Source organism: Equus caballus, chromosome 5 (assembly GCF_041296265.1).
Source record: "Equus caballus isolate H_3958 breed thoroughbred chromosome 5, TB-T2T, whole genome shotgun sequence".
Taxonomy (NCBI): Eukaryota; Metazoa; Chordata; class Mammalia; order Perissodactyla; family Equidae; genus Equus; species Equus caballus.
Window position 1 is genome coordinate 33,166,085 of NC_091688.1, and position 12,668 is coordinate 33,178,752.

A 12,668-nucleotide genomic window follows, 5' to 3' on the forward strand; every position below is an offset into this window, starting at 1 on the left:
AGTTAAATCATCGGGAACACATGTCTTATTGAACAAGTTGCATTTTTTATTCCTTGCAGCCAGAAAAAACACACCCCATGGTCTAACCTATGAAAGGACTTGGGCTTCGGTTGGGTGATTTGGGGAGGATGGGAGGAAGCAGAGTGTGCCCCCTAGTGAATAGTGTGGTCCGCACGGGCAGTTCTATGATTGGAGTAAAGAGGTAACAGTCATTTCCTATGGAAAGAGGAGGGTATTTGGGATTTTGTAGATTGCACAGTGACCTTGCCTTTGTCTGTGCCTGGACAGAATTATGAGATAGCATTGTTTTGTCTCATTTTTATCTAGATTTCGGAGTAATCTTGTGTGAGGCTGATGTTCTACGTCTGAGGTGATTTCCGACAGGAGAACTAAACAGTCAGGCTGTGTGTCAGAGCAGTGCAGCTGAGCAGCAGAAGCTGGTATTGTCTCTCTCACTGGAAATCCCTAAAATAGAGAAGAAGGCAGAACACTCCAGTCTCACAAGCTGTAGGGGCAAACCTGGCTGGGTAACAGTGTGACTTTGACGAAGTTTCTTGACTTGTCTGTGGCTCGATTTCTCCTTTTAACATGTGTCGGATAGGAGTTCTTCCTGCATGGTTTACATGAGACGTGCAGGTGAAGCATGGAGCCCAGAGCCTGGCACATAGTGAGTACTCAGCACATACTAGCTCTTGCCTTCCATCCCTATCAGCATTTCTTTGATCTGCCTTGTTCTTTTGAACAGCTGCGGGCCCTTTCAGGGTGCGGATGGAGTGTGACGAGTCAAGGTTCTCCAACTGAGGAACATGAAATTGGTTCCAGTGTCTATTTATACAAACAGTGCTGCAGTGGACGTGTGTATATCTGTATTTATACATCTCCATCACCGCCTGTGTAAGTGTTTCTCTAGTATATACTCCTGGAAAGAGAATTGCTCAGTTTAGAAATATGTTTGTACATACCTAATTTTTGTTTATTCCTGCCCTATGGCCTTGCAGCGAAGCTTTACCAATTCGTATTCCGAATCATTTAGGAGAATATTCTTGTCTCCACCCTCTTGCCAACACTGGATAGCATTTATTTTTGCCAACACCTATCACTTATTTTTGCCAACAATTAACCCCTTATTTAGAGATTTAACCAGTAAGCACTCTCATTGGCATAACTTATCTAACATCCTGGAAAAGCTGAAATCAATATGATTTTTCTCTATGCTCTTCTGTTTTCTGACTGCTGTGTTCTCTCAGATGATCTGGGCCAAGAGCAGTGCAAACATATCCCTCTTACTTGTTGGATGCTACTGCCTGTGGGTTCACACGCTGTTCTGGATTTTGAGGGTGAGGGGCTGGTTCACAGGAGAGGTTTGAGGTTGGGCTTACCTAACTTCCCTTGACAGACAGGCCAGGCTCGAGCAATTGGGAACTCAGTCATTCTGAAAAGTGAGGTTTCCACGATGGGGCTTGAGAAAAATACAAATTGGTAAACAGAGACGTTTGAATTTTCATTAGAATGAGACTTTAAAAAATAGATCTTTTCTGTATTCCCAGTCCAAATAAGTGGGGAGATTGCATTCAAAGGACTTTGTCTGGGGAACTTACTCTAGCGGCGGCTCTCTTGCTCTCCTTGAATTGGTTCGCCCATGCTGGTAACTGGCACTTGCTATAACACCTTGTCTGGTGAGTTCAGGAGAACAAGGAGCTAAACATAATCTGCAGTAGGAAACAGAGACACCTGATGGATTCGTAGACAATGTTACGTGGAGTTAAGTGTTGTACCCTCTTTATTCTTTTAGAGGTCTGCTTGGTAACGTGAAAGAGACGTTCGTCCAGTACCTGAAATCCCCTTCAGAGTGTGTTCCCATTACAAGAGCTTGGCAATAGTCACCTGGAGTGAGCACACCATTTCTACTGTGGTCTTTGATTTTTTTACTTTATAGGGATTAGCATACATGTTTCTGAAAATTGAAAAGTCAGGAGAGTAGAGGTAAGTATCTGAATTAGTTCCTTATTGATGCATATTAACAGATTACAAAAACAGTGGTGTGAAACATCACACATTTGTTGTCTCACAGTTCTGTGGATCAGAATTCTAGAAGGATGTGGCTGCGCTCTCTGCTGACAGAATTGGTCGGTATGTCCTCCCCACCTGAGTAGGTCTGATATTGATCATGTTGTGGTTCTATGTCACCTGAGAGGCTGCCCTCATGATCCCCTGTTTATCCCTGTCCCTCTTTATTAATATGATTTCTAGCAGTCACGGCATCTTTCAGCTCACCAAGGTGGCTTAGGAGAAAGCCTAGCTCTGTGGAGCCCCAGAATTGACCTCTGCCATATGTTTCTCCAAGAGGAGGCTAAAATAACAGAGGTCTTCATCAAGAAATGACCCCTATGAGGGCTGACATCCCCCAGTGATCAGAGCAGAGGAGAAAATCAAAGGACAAGGGAGACACTAAAAGTCCAGACTGGGAAGCAGAGTCCTCTTTGCGTCCCACATCACTTAGGAACTCTTCCTGGACACGAGGACATTTCCCGTTGAAAGGTGACCTTGGACAAGGGACTTGCTGTGCTCAAAGCTGAGTCATTCTTCTTACCAATGGGAGTCTCAGAGTCTCCATCCTAGGCTTTTTAAAATTTTTAAATGATGAGGCTTTTTCCTTGTATGAGAATCTCCTTGGGATTTTTGTCTGAAATGTAGTTTCTTGGGCCTTGTCCCCATAAGTTTTGAACAAGCACCGCGTTGACTCTGACGTAGGGGTTCTTTAGCTCTGCAGCTGGTGCCCAGGGGTTAGAGCCCTGTCTGCTGCTTGATATCACGTTCAATCATCCAAATCTGTAGTGGTCAATGCAGCTTCTGGACTTTACATTATACATTCTTCTCTCTTGTACAGGGGATAGACGTGCTCAAAGCAGGCAATGAAATCATCCACTGAAGCATGTGTGGTCCACGGTGGAGCTGGTGCTTGAATCTTCCGCTGCCTTTCCTCAGGCTGTGCCTTTATTGCTTCCGCTCACACCTGGAATAGGATTTGTGTGGAAATGTGATTGGAGTCGAAGGCATCAGGGAGGGTTAGTTATTCTTGGAAACTGTTATTTACCCATTTGATAAATATTTACTGAATGGCTTCTCTGTCAGGCCCTTGTGGAGGCACTGGGGAGATGGGGCAAACGGGTGGACAGAGTGCCCGCTCTCTGGAAGATGAGCTTCTGGCACGAGAGCCAGACATTTTACAGATAATCATATAAATAGATTTTAATTTTGGCTGTGATAAATTTTATTTAATATTTCTGTGTTCCTTGGTCCCATGGTGTCAGCCAGGTGTGAAAACTGACTGAATATTAATAATAGGACTAAAGAACTGTGGTAAAAGATTTGTCCCTGGAAAGGTTCTTCAGCCGTTTTTGTTTGAACAGTGGAAATCCTCATGTTTGATCCATTGGCTCCTGAAATTCAGCCGTGGGTTCCTGGAGGGTGTGGCAGGCACTCTGGATGGGAAGCTTGTGACCAAGGCTTATGTGTGGGCTCTGCTGTTGTCAAGCATTGAGGCAGTGTGGGAAAATCCCTTATTCCCTCCGGGCCTCACTTTCCCCATCGGTAAGATAAGGTTGTTAGTCAAATTCTCCAATGTCCCTTCCTGTTCAGTTTTCTCTGAGTGTGTGGGAGACTGAGATGCATGTGGAATGTGCCCTGGGAACTGCGGGTGAGACCTGGCCTTGGTCCCCTCTCTGTGTGTCTCCTGTAGGAGCCTGAGCTGAGACCACATCTTGAAAACACAGATTTGAGGGAGCAGGTGGAAGAAAGAAAGTCAGCAGGCTTGGAGGATGATGATAACCCAAAGAAGATTAAGGTGCTGGAGGAGGAGGTGCGTTGGCAAAGGAGGTGAGAATAAGGACAAGTTGAGTTCAGAGAAATCAAGGGACACTGAGGAATGAGTACAGCATCCTCCACTCCTCAAGGAGCAACCTAAGCTGAGCAGTGAGGACTGGGAGAGTAACCTGTGCAACAGCCAGGGAGACCAAGGATGGATCAGGTTTGGTTTCTCCTGCTGGGGAGCACCAATTCCAAGAGGAGGAGGGAGGCACCCCCAAGGCTCTTTGCCAGACCCCCCAGCCTTGACCTCAGTGCTGCCCTCACAGTGGACGCCCTCCAAGTAAATGTGGGCTTAGAGGGATAAATGGTGTTTGGAGAAGGGTTGGAGATGTCCATTCTTACCTTAAGCAGTTGTGTCCTCGAGTCAGGAGGGGCCAGGGTAATGGGACCCTTGCATCTGAAGCAGTGATAGTAATATTCTTTTGCATTTATAGTTGAATAAAGCTTTAGCCACAATATCTCTTAAATATTTGTTGAGTGCCTCATTTTCCTTATGCTGTGATAAGGACTGGGAGTTCACCTATTGGTAATATTTCCCTAAGGAAATCAAAGCAGTGAGAGGAAGAACACGAACAGATGGTTTCAACCAACTGGGGAGTTGCGGCAGCCCAGATGATGGGAGGGTAGGCCAAGGCCATCTCTTCCTAATGACAGAGTGAACGATTGTCAGGAATCCCTCAGGACAATCCGTTCTTCATCAGAGCTCACCACAGGTGAGTGTCCTCAGACATGGAGAGTGTAGGGCATACCCCATCCTAAGCAAGGTGATTTGCTACATCTTGGGAGAAAGCAGAGCATCCCTGACAGGACATTGGGGACAGGAGTGTTGTTGAGATGACTGACGACTTCCAGCCACTTTTGTTCAATCCGTTGCACAAATGTTGCTGAGAGCCTCCTCGAGTGCTTGACTCGGTGCTAGGGGTCATGAACGCAGAGATGAATCAAAATTATCCCAACTTCCCGGAGCTCTCGGTCTAGTACCAGGAAGTCTTGAGAAGTGTAGTGGTGGTGGATTCCTTGGAGGAAGTGGCCAGTGCTACCCAGAGATGACCTCAGTGGTTTTCCTGGACCCCCTTCTGCTTTTTCTGACAGCTGGATGACCTGTCCTGACCCACGACCCTGAACCTCAGCCAGATTGCAGCCTCTCAGAACCAGTGCTTGGACTCCATGTTGGCTCCAAGCCCTCAACACTGCCAAAGTCTCCAGAGGAAACAGCTGATGTCACAGCTACTGACTGTGTCCTGGCCAGCTGCAGAAATAAAGAGGCAAGTTACTCCGTCCTTTTCTTATTATTTCTTATTTTTCATTTTTTCTTGACGTAACTTTGGTTTTGTCACATTTTATAGATTTCAGGTATACATCATTATAACTTGACTTCTGTATATACTACATCGTGTTCACCACCAAAAGGTTTCCATTCGCTACCATACATATGGATGGATTTTAAAGTCATTATGCTACATGAAGGAACGCAGACATGAAAGAATACAGGTATGGCTCCATTTACATAAAGTTGTTAAAGTGCCAAGCCATCTGTAAGGACAGTGGTTGCCTGGAGCTGAGGGTTGAGAGGGTGATGGACTGCAAAGGGACAAAGGAATGCTGTGAGATAATGGAAATGCCCTCCACCTCGATTGGGGCAGTAGTTTCATTAGTGTTTATGGCTGCTGAAATGCACCGAATTGTGTACTTTAAAGTGGTGCGGTCTATTGTACCTAAGTTGTACCTCAATGGCATTCATATAGCAATGTACTGTATTTCTCCACATTAGCACTGAGTATTTAGAAAATGAAATTCAATAAAACACAATAGAGATTAACATTCACACATTCACAGTCATTAAATGCCTAAGAACACATATAGTGAAGATCCCTGAAAACTGCTTTTGAGAAAAATTAAAAAACACTAGATAAAGAGAAAAATATATATCAATTTCATAGATTGGAAGATTCCATATTGTAAGAATGTCAAATCAAGATTGTACCAGTTAATATTGTAGCAGGCATTGGGAGGGGATTTACCAGCTATTTCTAAAATGTATATGGAAATCAAAGTACCTGTAATAGTCAAGACAACCTCGAAGAAGAATTAACTGGAGACACACTTACTAGATTTCAAAAGAATGAGAGGACACACTCTACTGGATTTCAAAACTCACTTTAAAGCTACAGTAATTAACACACTATCGTATGGGTGGAAGTAGACACCACACAAATGTATCATGTGAAAGAGCAGAGTGTAAGAAATTGCCTCCCACAATACAATTATTAGATTTTTTAAAATAAAGTCACCAAGACACTTCACTGGGATAATGAAAGATGTTTTTGGTAAAAAGCTCTAGAATGAATAAGTAATTATTTAGAAATAAATTAATATTCACAACTACCTTCTACCACACACTGAGTTAATTGGAGATGTGAAAGTTGAAATTATAAAGGTTTTGGAGGAAAAATGGACATATTCTCATGAACAAGGAATAAGCAAAGAAATCTTAGACATAACACCAAGACACTCACCGTGGATGAAAATTTGAGGTCAAACGAAACTGGTTTCTAACGCTTACTCCTCTCCTCCCTAGACTGTGAGCTTGGAGTATTTTTTAACCTTTTTGAGCTTTTTTCCTCAAAAGGAAAAGGATAAAACCTGGCTAATAAGATAGTGCATAGGATTAAATACGGTCACTTGAACAATAATAGCCGCTAAGAACAAATTTGTCTCTGAGTCCTCGTTTACCCACTTTAAATGTGTAGACAGAAAGCAATTGGCAGAGAACAGACAAGATGTTCTAAAATAAGTATTTTCCCACCATTTCTAGAAAGAAGTCATGTATATACTACAAAGAATTAGAGGGGGGCAAGAGTCTTTTCGACAGCCATCCGCAAACCCAGAAGCAAGGCTAGTTTCTCTCTAAGACCAGAGATGGAACTCTAGACCCTAACCAACCCCCACAGTCTTCTCTGTCTGGAGTGGAATGAGGAAGTCCACTAGGTTCAGAATAACCTGGACCCTTGAGTGTTCCTCAGAAAGACTCTCAATCAGTTCTTCAACTCCAAAGATATTGAACAAATTTTGAAACCAGGAGAGGTCAAGGAGAAACTGAAGCACATGACCAGGACTCTCACCTGAGTCAAAGCCAGGATAGTCATAAATACGATTTCCCAGATCTCTGCAACGGCACAGGGATGTTCCTTTGAAGTGACTGGCAGACCTGTGAATATCGGTCAGGAGGGATCCATATCAATTTATACGACTCAAAATTCAAAAATATCCCTGTACCCTAACCCAGGAAAGTTCTTATTCAAAGCAATGTGGTGAAGAAAGCATAGGTGTAAATCTTTGTAGTCTTTGATTAGATAAGGATATCTTAGATGTGACAGCTAAAGCAAGAACAGTCAATGAATAAATAGATAAATTGGATTTCATCAAAACTGAAATCTTTTGTGCTTCAAAGGATGCTAATAAGGAAGTGAAAAGACAACGCACACAATCAGAAAAAAACAGTTGCAAAACAGATATCTGACATGTGTCTAGTATTGACTCTTACAAGTCAATAATAAAAAGACAATCCAATTTATCAATGGGAAAAGGACTTGAATGGACATTTCTCCATAGACGATGTACAAATGGCCAAGAAGCTCATGAAAAGATGTTTAACATCATTGATCATTAAGAAAACAGAACTGAAATCCACAATGAGATACCACTTCATACCCACTAGTGTGGCTGTAATTAAAAGATGGGCAACCACAAGTGTGGAGGAGGATGTGGAGAAATTGAAATCCTCATGCATTGCTAGTGGAAATGTAAAAAGGCACAAACGCTTTGGAAAACGGCATGTCAGTTCCTCAAAGTTACATACAGCGTTGACATAGATGTAGCAATTCTACTCCTGGGTACATAGCAAGAGAATTGAAAACCCACGGTCAAAAACAAACTTGCTCATGAATATTCACAGCAGCATTACTCATAGTAGTAAAAGTGGAAACAACCCAAATGCCCTCAGCTGAAGAATGCACAAAATGGAGTATAGTCATAAAATGAAGTCTTATTCAAGGATAGAAAGAATAAAGTACAGATAGCTGCCAAAATGTGGATGAACCTTGGCAACATTATGGCAAGTGAAGAAGCCAGATACCAAAGGCAACGTGTTTTATGATTCCATTGAGAATAGATGTCCAGAGTACGCAAATCCATACGGGGAGAAAGTAGATTAGCAATTGCCAAGGGCTGGAAGAAGGTGAGGAATAGGGAGTGACTGCCAATAGGGACGGGGTTTCTTTTGTGAGGTAAAGAAAATACTCCAGAATGAGATGGTGGTGATGGTGTCACAACCTTGTAAATAGACCAAAAGTCACTGAATTGTACACAAAACGGAGAATTTTATAGCCTGAAAATTACATCATCATCGTAAAGCAATGTGTCTTTGCACATTCCCACGTCCTGTATTTTCATTAGCAACGTGTCCCAAGTTACTAGTCAGTGGCCAGGATAGGATGCTGTTAGCCTGTTGTGAAATATGTCAGATGGAAATATATCGGATGGAAACATTAAAATCAGGAAGTTTTTGGTAGAAATGAGGTATAGGCAGGAAGCATGTACGTGGAAAGACCTGACACAGAGTGAAGTGGAAAATGTGGGAGGGGGTTTGGGGTGGAGGGGCACTCTACCTGACACCTGGCTCCAGCACTTAGAGCGAGGGCACTTTGGGCTAGTCTCAGACCCTCTGTGTGTCTTGGTTTCTTCATCCGCAAACCAGGGAAAGGCCACGCTCTCCTCACAGATCGATCGTGAGGATTAGAAGTAGTATGTACGTGAAATGCTCATCCCCAAAACTGTGAGGAAGGTCGATGCTATCAGTAGGTCCTCAACCTGACTGTACATCTGAGCAACTTTAACAATAGATTCCAGGCCCCCTCAGCCCACTGAATCAGAGTCACTACAGATGAAGACTCTGGACTTGTATTTGTACTAACTCTCCCAGGTGATGCTTTTTTTTTTTTTTTTTAATTTAAATAGGTTTAATTCCCCAAACCCAATAAAACTAAATGCAAGGTTGTTGAAGTTGTTTTTACATTTGACCATGGAGTCATCTATGAAAATCAAATGTTTCAACTCAGAACTCTGATACACAGGAGTTCTAATGAAATAGTGAGGAAAGTGGTAAAATGTCGATACAGGAAGGCTCCAGACATAAGAAGCAACGGTGGGCTAGAGTTTGGGCTGAGAGGAAAGATGGCTTCCTGGGAGAGACAGGAATTCCTTCCACGTCGGGCCTCAGCAGCCACAGAGTGGAAGGCACTGGCAGGAGAGCTGGCACCGGAGATGGCAGAGATCTTCATCATAGAGTCCTTGGTGGCCTCAGAGCATAGTTGCCCCTTTGGTTATCTGCAGCTACCAGATGACCAAATGGCAGGTGCACCTTGGTGACCAGAGAAGTTTCTGGAATGCAGATTTCAGTCCCCTTGGGGGATTCCCAGAGCTATTTCAAAGGAATTTGAAGAGAGTTGGGGTTCTTAAGAAATTGGTAGGAGTACAGCCAAGAACATTCATCTTTGTAATATTGTTATAAGTCTTCGGTCAAATCCATTCTTCTTGGTTTTCCAGTGATCTTCTTACCACTTGTTGTGAGCCTATGATGCTGATAGAATTAATATTCCAGGTAAGCTTAACATTTTAACAGGGTATTCCTGTGGGATGTTTTGATCCGAAGAGGTGAATTTTTAATGGCAGAAATTTAGACGCTGCAAGGGTATGCCTCGGCAGAGGACCTCTAATTTCTCGCAACAGGTATTCCATCTCTGCTTGACATATATTTCCTTTTTCTGTTAAATTAATTTTTATTGCAGTAATACTGGTTTATAACATTATATCAATGTTAGTGTACATCATTATATTTCAACTTCTGTATCGACTACATCAGATTCACTACCAGAAGTCTAGTTGTCATCAGTCACCCAGCATATGTGCCCCTTTACCCATTTGCCCTCTCCCCTCCCCCCTTCGCCTCTGGGAAACAGCAATTTATTCTCTGTGTTTATATGTTTATTTGTTGTTGTTGTTGTTTTATCTTCCATGTATGAGTGAAATCCTATGTCATTTGACTTTCTCCGTCAGACTTATTTCGCTTAGCATAATACTCTCAAGTTCACTCCACATTGTCAAAAATGGCAAGATTCCCTCTTTTTATGGCTGAGTAGTACTCCATGGTATGTGTGTGTGTGTGTGTATCACATCGTCTTTATCCATTCACCTGTTGATGGTCACTTAGGTTGCTTGCAAGTCTCGGCTGTTATGAATAATGCTCCCATGAAAATAGGGGTGCATAAATCTTTTGGAATCAGTGAGTTTGTGTTCTTTGGATAAATACACAGAAGTGGACTACCTGGATTATATGGTAGTTCTGTTTTTCATTTTCTGAGAGATCTCCATGCTGTTTTCGATAGTGGCTGCCCCGGTTTACATTCCCACCAGTAATATATGAGGGTTCCCTTTTCTCTACATCCTCTCCAACACTTATTTTCTTTTTCGTGATAGCCATTCTGACAAGCATGAGGTGATATCTCATTATGGTTTTGATTTGCGTTTCCCTAGGAATTAGTGATGTAGAACGTCTTCTCAGGTGCCTATTGTCCACCTGAATACCTTGTTTGGAAAACTATCTAAGATCCTCCGCACATGTTTTAATTGGGTTTTTCCTGTTTGTTTTGTTGTTGTTGAGTTGTATAAGTTCTTTCTATACTTTGCATATTAGCCCCTTATCTGATTTATGATTGGCAAATATCTTCTCCCAGTTGGTAATGGTCTTTTCATTGTGTTGATGGTATCCCTTGCCATGCTTAATATCCCAAGAAATAAAAGGGGGACAGTTTTGTCTCGGTGTTTTTAGACACGCACATAAGAAAGAACGGTGAGAATTATGCTTCGATATTTTTTGGAAACAGGTCGCTATCAGCAGAAGGGCAGACAGCTATTGGGAGTGGTGGCTGAAAGGTGGTCCCCAACAGTGGTGGCCTTTGGAAGAGACCAGGCAGCCTTGGGCATCAGCACAGCCTAGGCAACTGGAAGGCAGTGGCTCCTCAGATTCCATGACACCCCCACCTTCCAATTCTGTTATTGTAACACCAGACCATTAACTGGCGAACTGAGTCCTCTCTCCATCACTCCTGTCTGACTCTGAGTTACAGGCGGTGCCTGTGGCTCTGAGCTCTGGCATCTTGAACCTTGTTTGGAAGTTCCAGACCCTCAGCTGTTGTGGAGTGCTGATCAAGTCGTTCTCCACCGTGAGTTAAGAAGTCTTGTTTGACGTAGTCCCATTTGTTTCTTCTTGCTTGTTTCCCTTGCCTGAGGAGACATGATAATCCAAAGGATACTGTGAAGACCAATGTCAAAGAGTGCACTGCCTATGTTTTCTTCTAATTTTCTGGTTTCACGTCTTACATTCCAGTCCTTAATGCATTTTGAGTTAATTTTCTGTGTCGTGTAAGATAATGGTCTACTTTCATTCTTTTGCATGTGGCTGTCCAATTTCCCATTAACATTTATTGAAGAGATGTTCCTTCCCCACTGTACGTTCTAGGCTCTTTTGTCAAAGATTAGCTGTCCAGAGATGTGAGGGTTTATTTCTGTGCTCTCCATTCAGTTCCATTGATCTTTGTGTCTGTTTTCTTTCCAGTATCATGATTTTTTTTTTTGAGGAAGTTTAGTCCTCATCTAACATCTGCCACCAATCTTCACCTTTTTGCTGTGGAAGATTGGGCCTGAGCTGACATCCATGCACATCTTCCTCTATTTTCTTTTCTGTAGGACCGGTGCCACAGCATGACTTGTTAAGCAGTGAGTAGGTCCACACCCGCTATCCGAACTGGCGAACCCTGGGCCGCTGAAGTGGCACATGTGAGCTCAAAGCACTCTGCGTGCCAACGGGCTGGCCCCATAATGTTTTGATTAATAGAGCTTGTAGTATATTTTGAAATCAGGGAGTACCATACCTCCAGCTTTGTTTCTTTTGTCTCAGGACTGCTTTGGATGCAGGTGCTTATTATAATGATTGACCTGGGGGTAGGAAACATGGAGCTGTATAACTTTTATGCAAAAGACAAAAGCAGGACAGAGCAGAACAACAAGGATACTTTCAATCAAGTCGCTAAAGCAGGGGAGAAACTGTTGGAGGACTCTAGAATGGAAGGGGACCTGGGCCATCTGACTGCATTTTAACTTCATCCATTTTATAGCATAGACATGAGGCCTTAGGGACATACGCCTCAGGCACCCGGCACTCCACCTTGACAACAGTGAGAGCCATAATTTCAAATTCTAGCGTGCTTTGAGTAGAAGTGAAATTTACTCTTTCTGCTCATCGATGAGACCAATCTTCTCTGAGTCTCTCACTTTACAAAGTAAGTCCTGTCATTCTTCATTCAAACTTCAACAGTGAGGTTTGAACTCAGAAAATCTTATAAATATTCTAGCCACCTAACAAAACACCAGAAAGTTGGCAAGTCCATTCCAGTTCAGGACAGTTGGGCCCACTAGACCACAGACTTTGAGACATAAAGAAAAGAATGTGACATCCAACTGACACCAAAAGAGAGATTTCTTTAAAGCTTTTCATGGCTCTGACACACCAATAGCATTCCACAGTGTCGTTGGAGGATGGCGTGGCGTGGGGAGGAGATGAGCCTCAAAAGCGGTTGATGCGGTCCTCTATCCTTTACCTTGACGTGAAAGCTCGGTGGTACATGGCCAGACCCATCGCGCCCTCAGCTCGGGCGAGTGCAGCACCTAAACTGAAGAGACCAATG

The 12,668-nt window shown here is 43.1% G+C and overlaps 1 protein-coding gene across 1 annotated transcript in view; it reads left to right on the top strand.

Moving 5' to 3' along the window:
* The first annotated feature begins 332 nt into the window (after positions 1–332).
* LOC138924258 (neuroblastoma breakpoint family member 6-like) overlaps positions 333–12,668 on the top strand; it is a 46,107-nt gene continuing 33,771 nt past the window's right edge. Inside the window, exons 1-8 of the mRNA XM_070267935.1 lie at positions 333–667; positions 746–894; positions 1,793–3,065; positions 3,740–3,859; positions 4,410–4,580; positions 4,960–5,132; positions 5,214–5,358; positions 9,472–9,526. The gene's annotated coding sequence lies outside the window, so the exon portion shown is untranslated. The remainder of the gene's footprint in view (positions 668–745; positions 895–1,792; positions 3,066–3,739; positions 3,860–4,409; positions 4,581–4,959; positions 5,133–5,213; positions 5,359–9,471; positions 9,527–12,668) is intronic.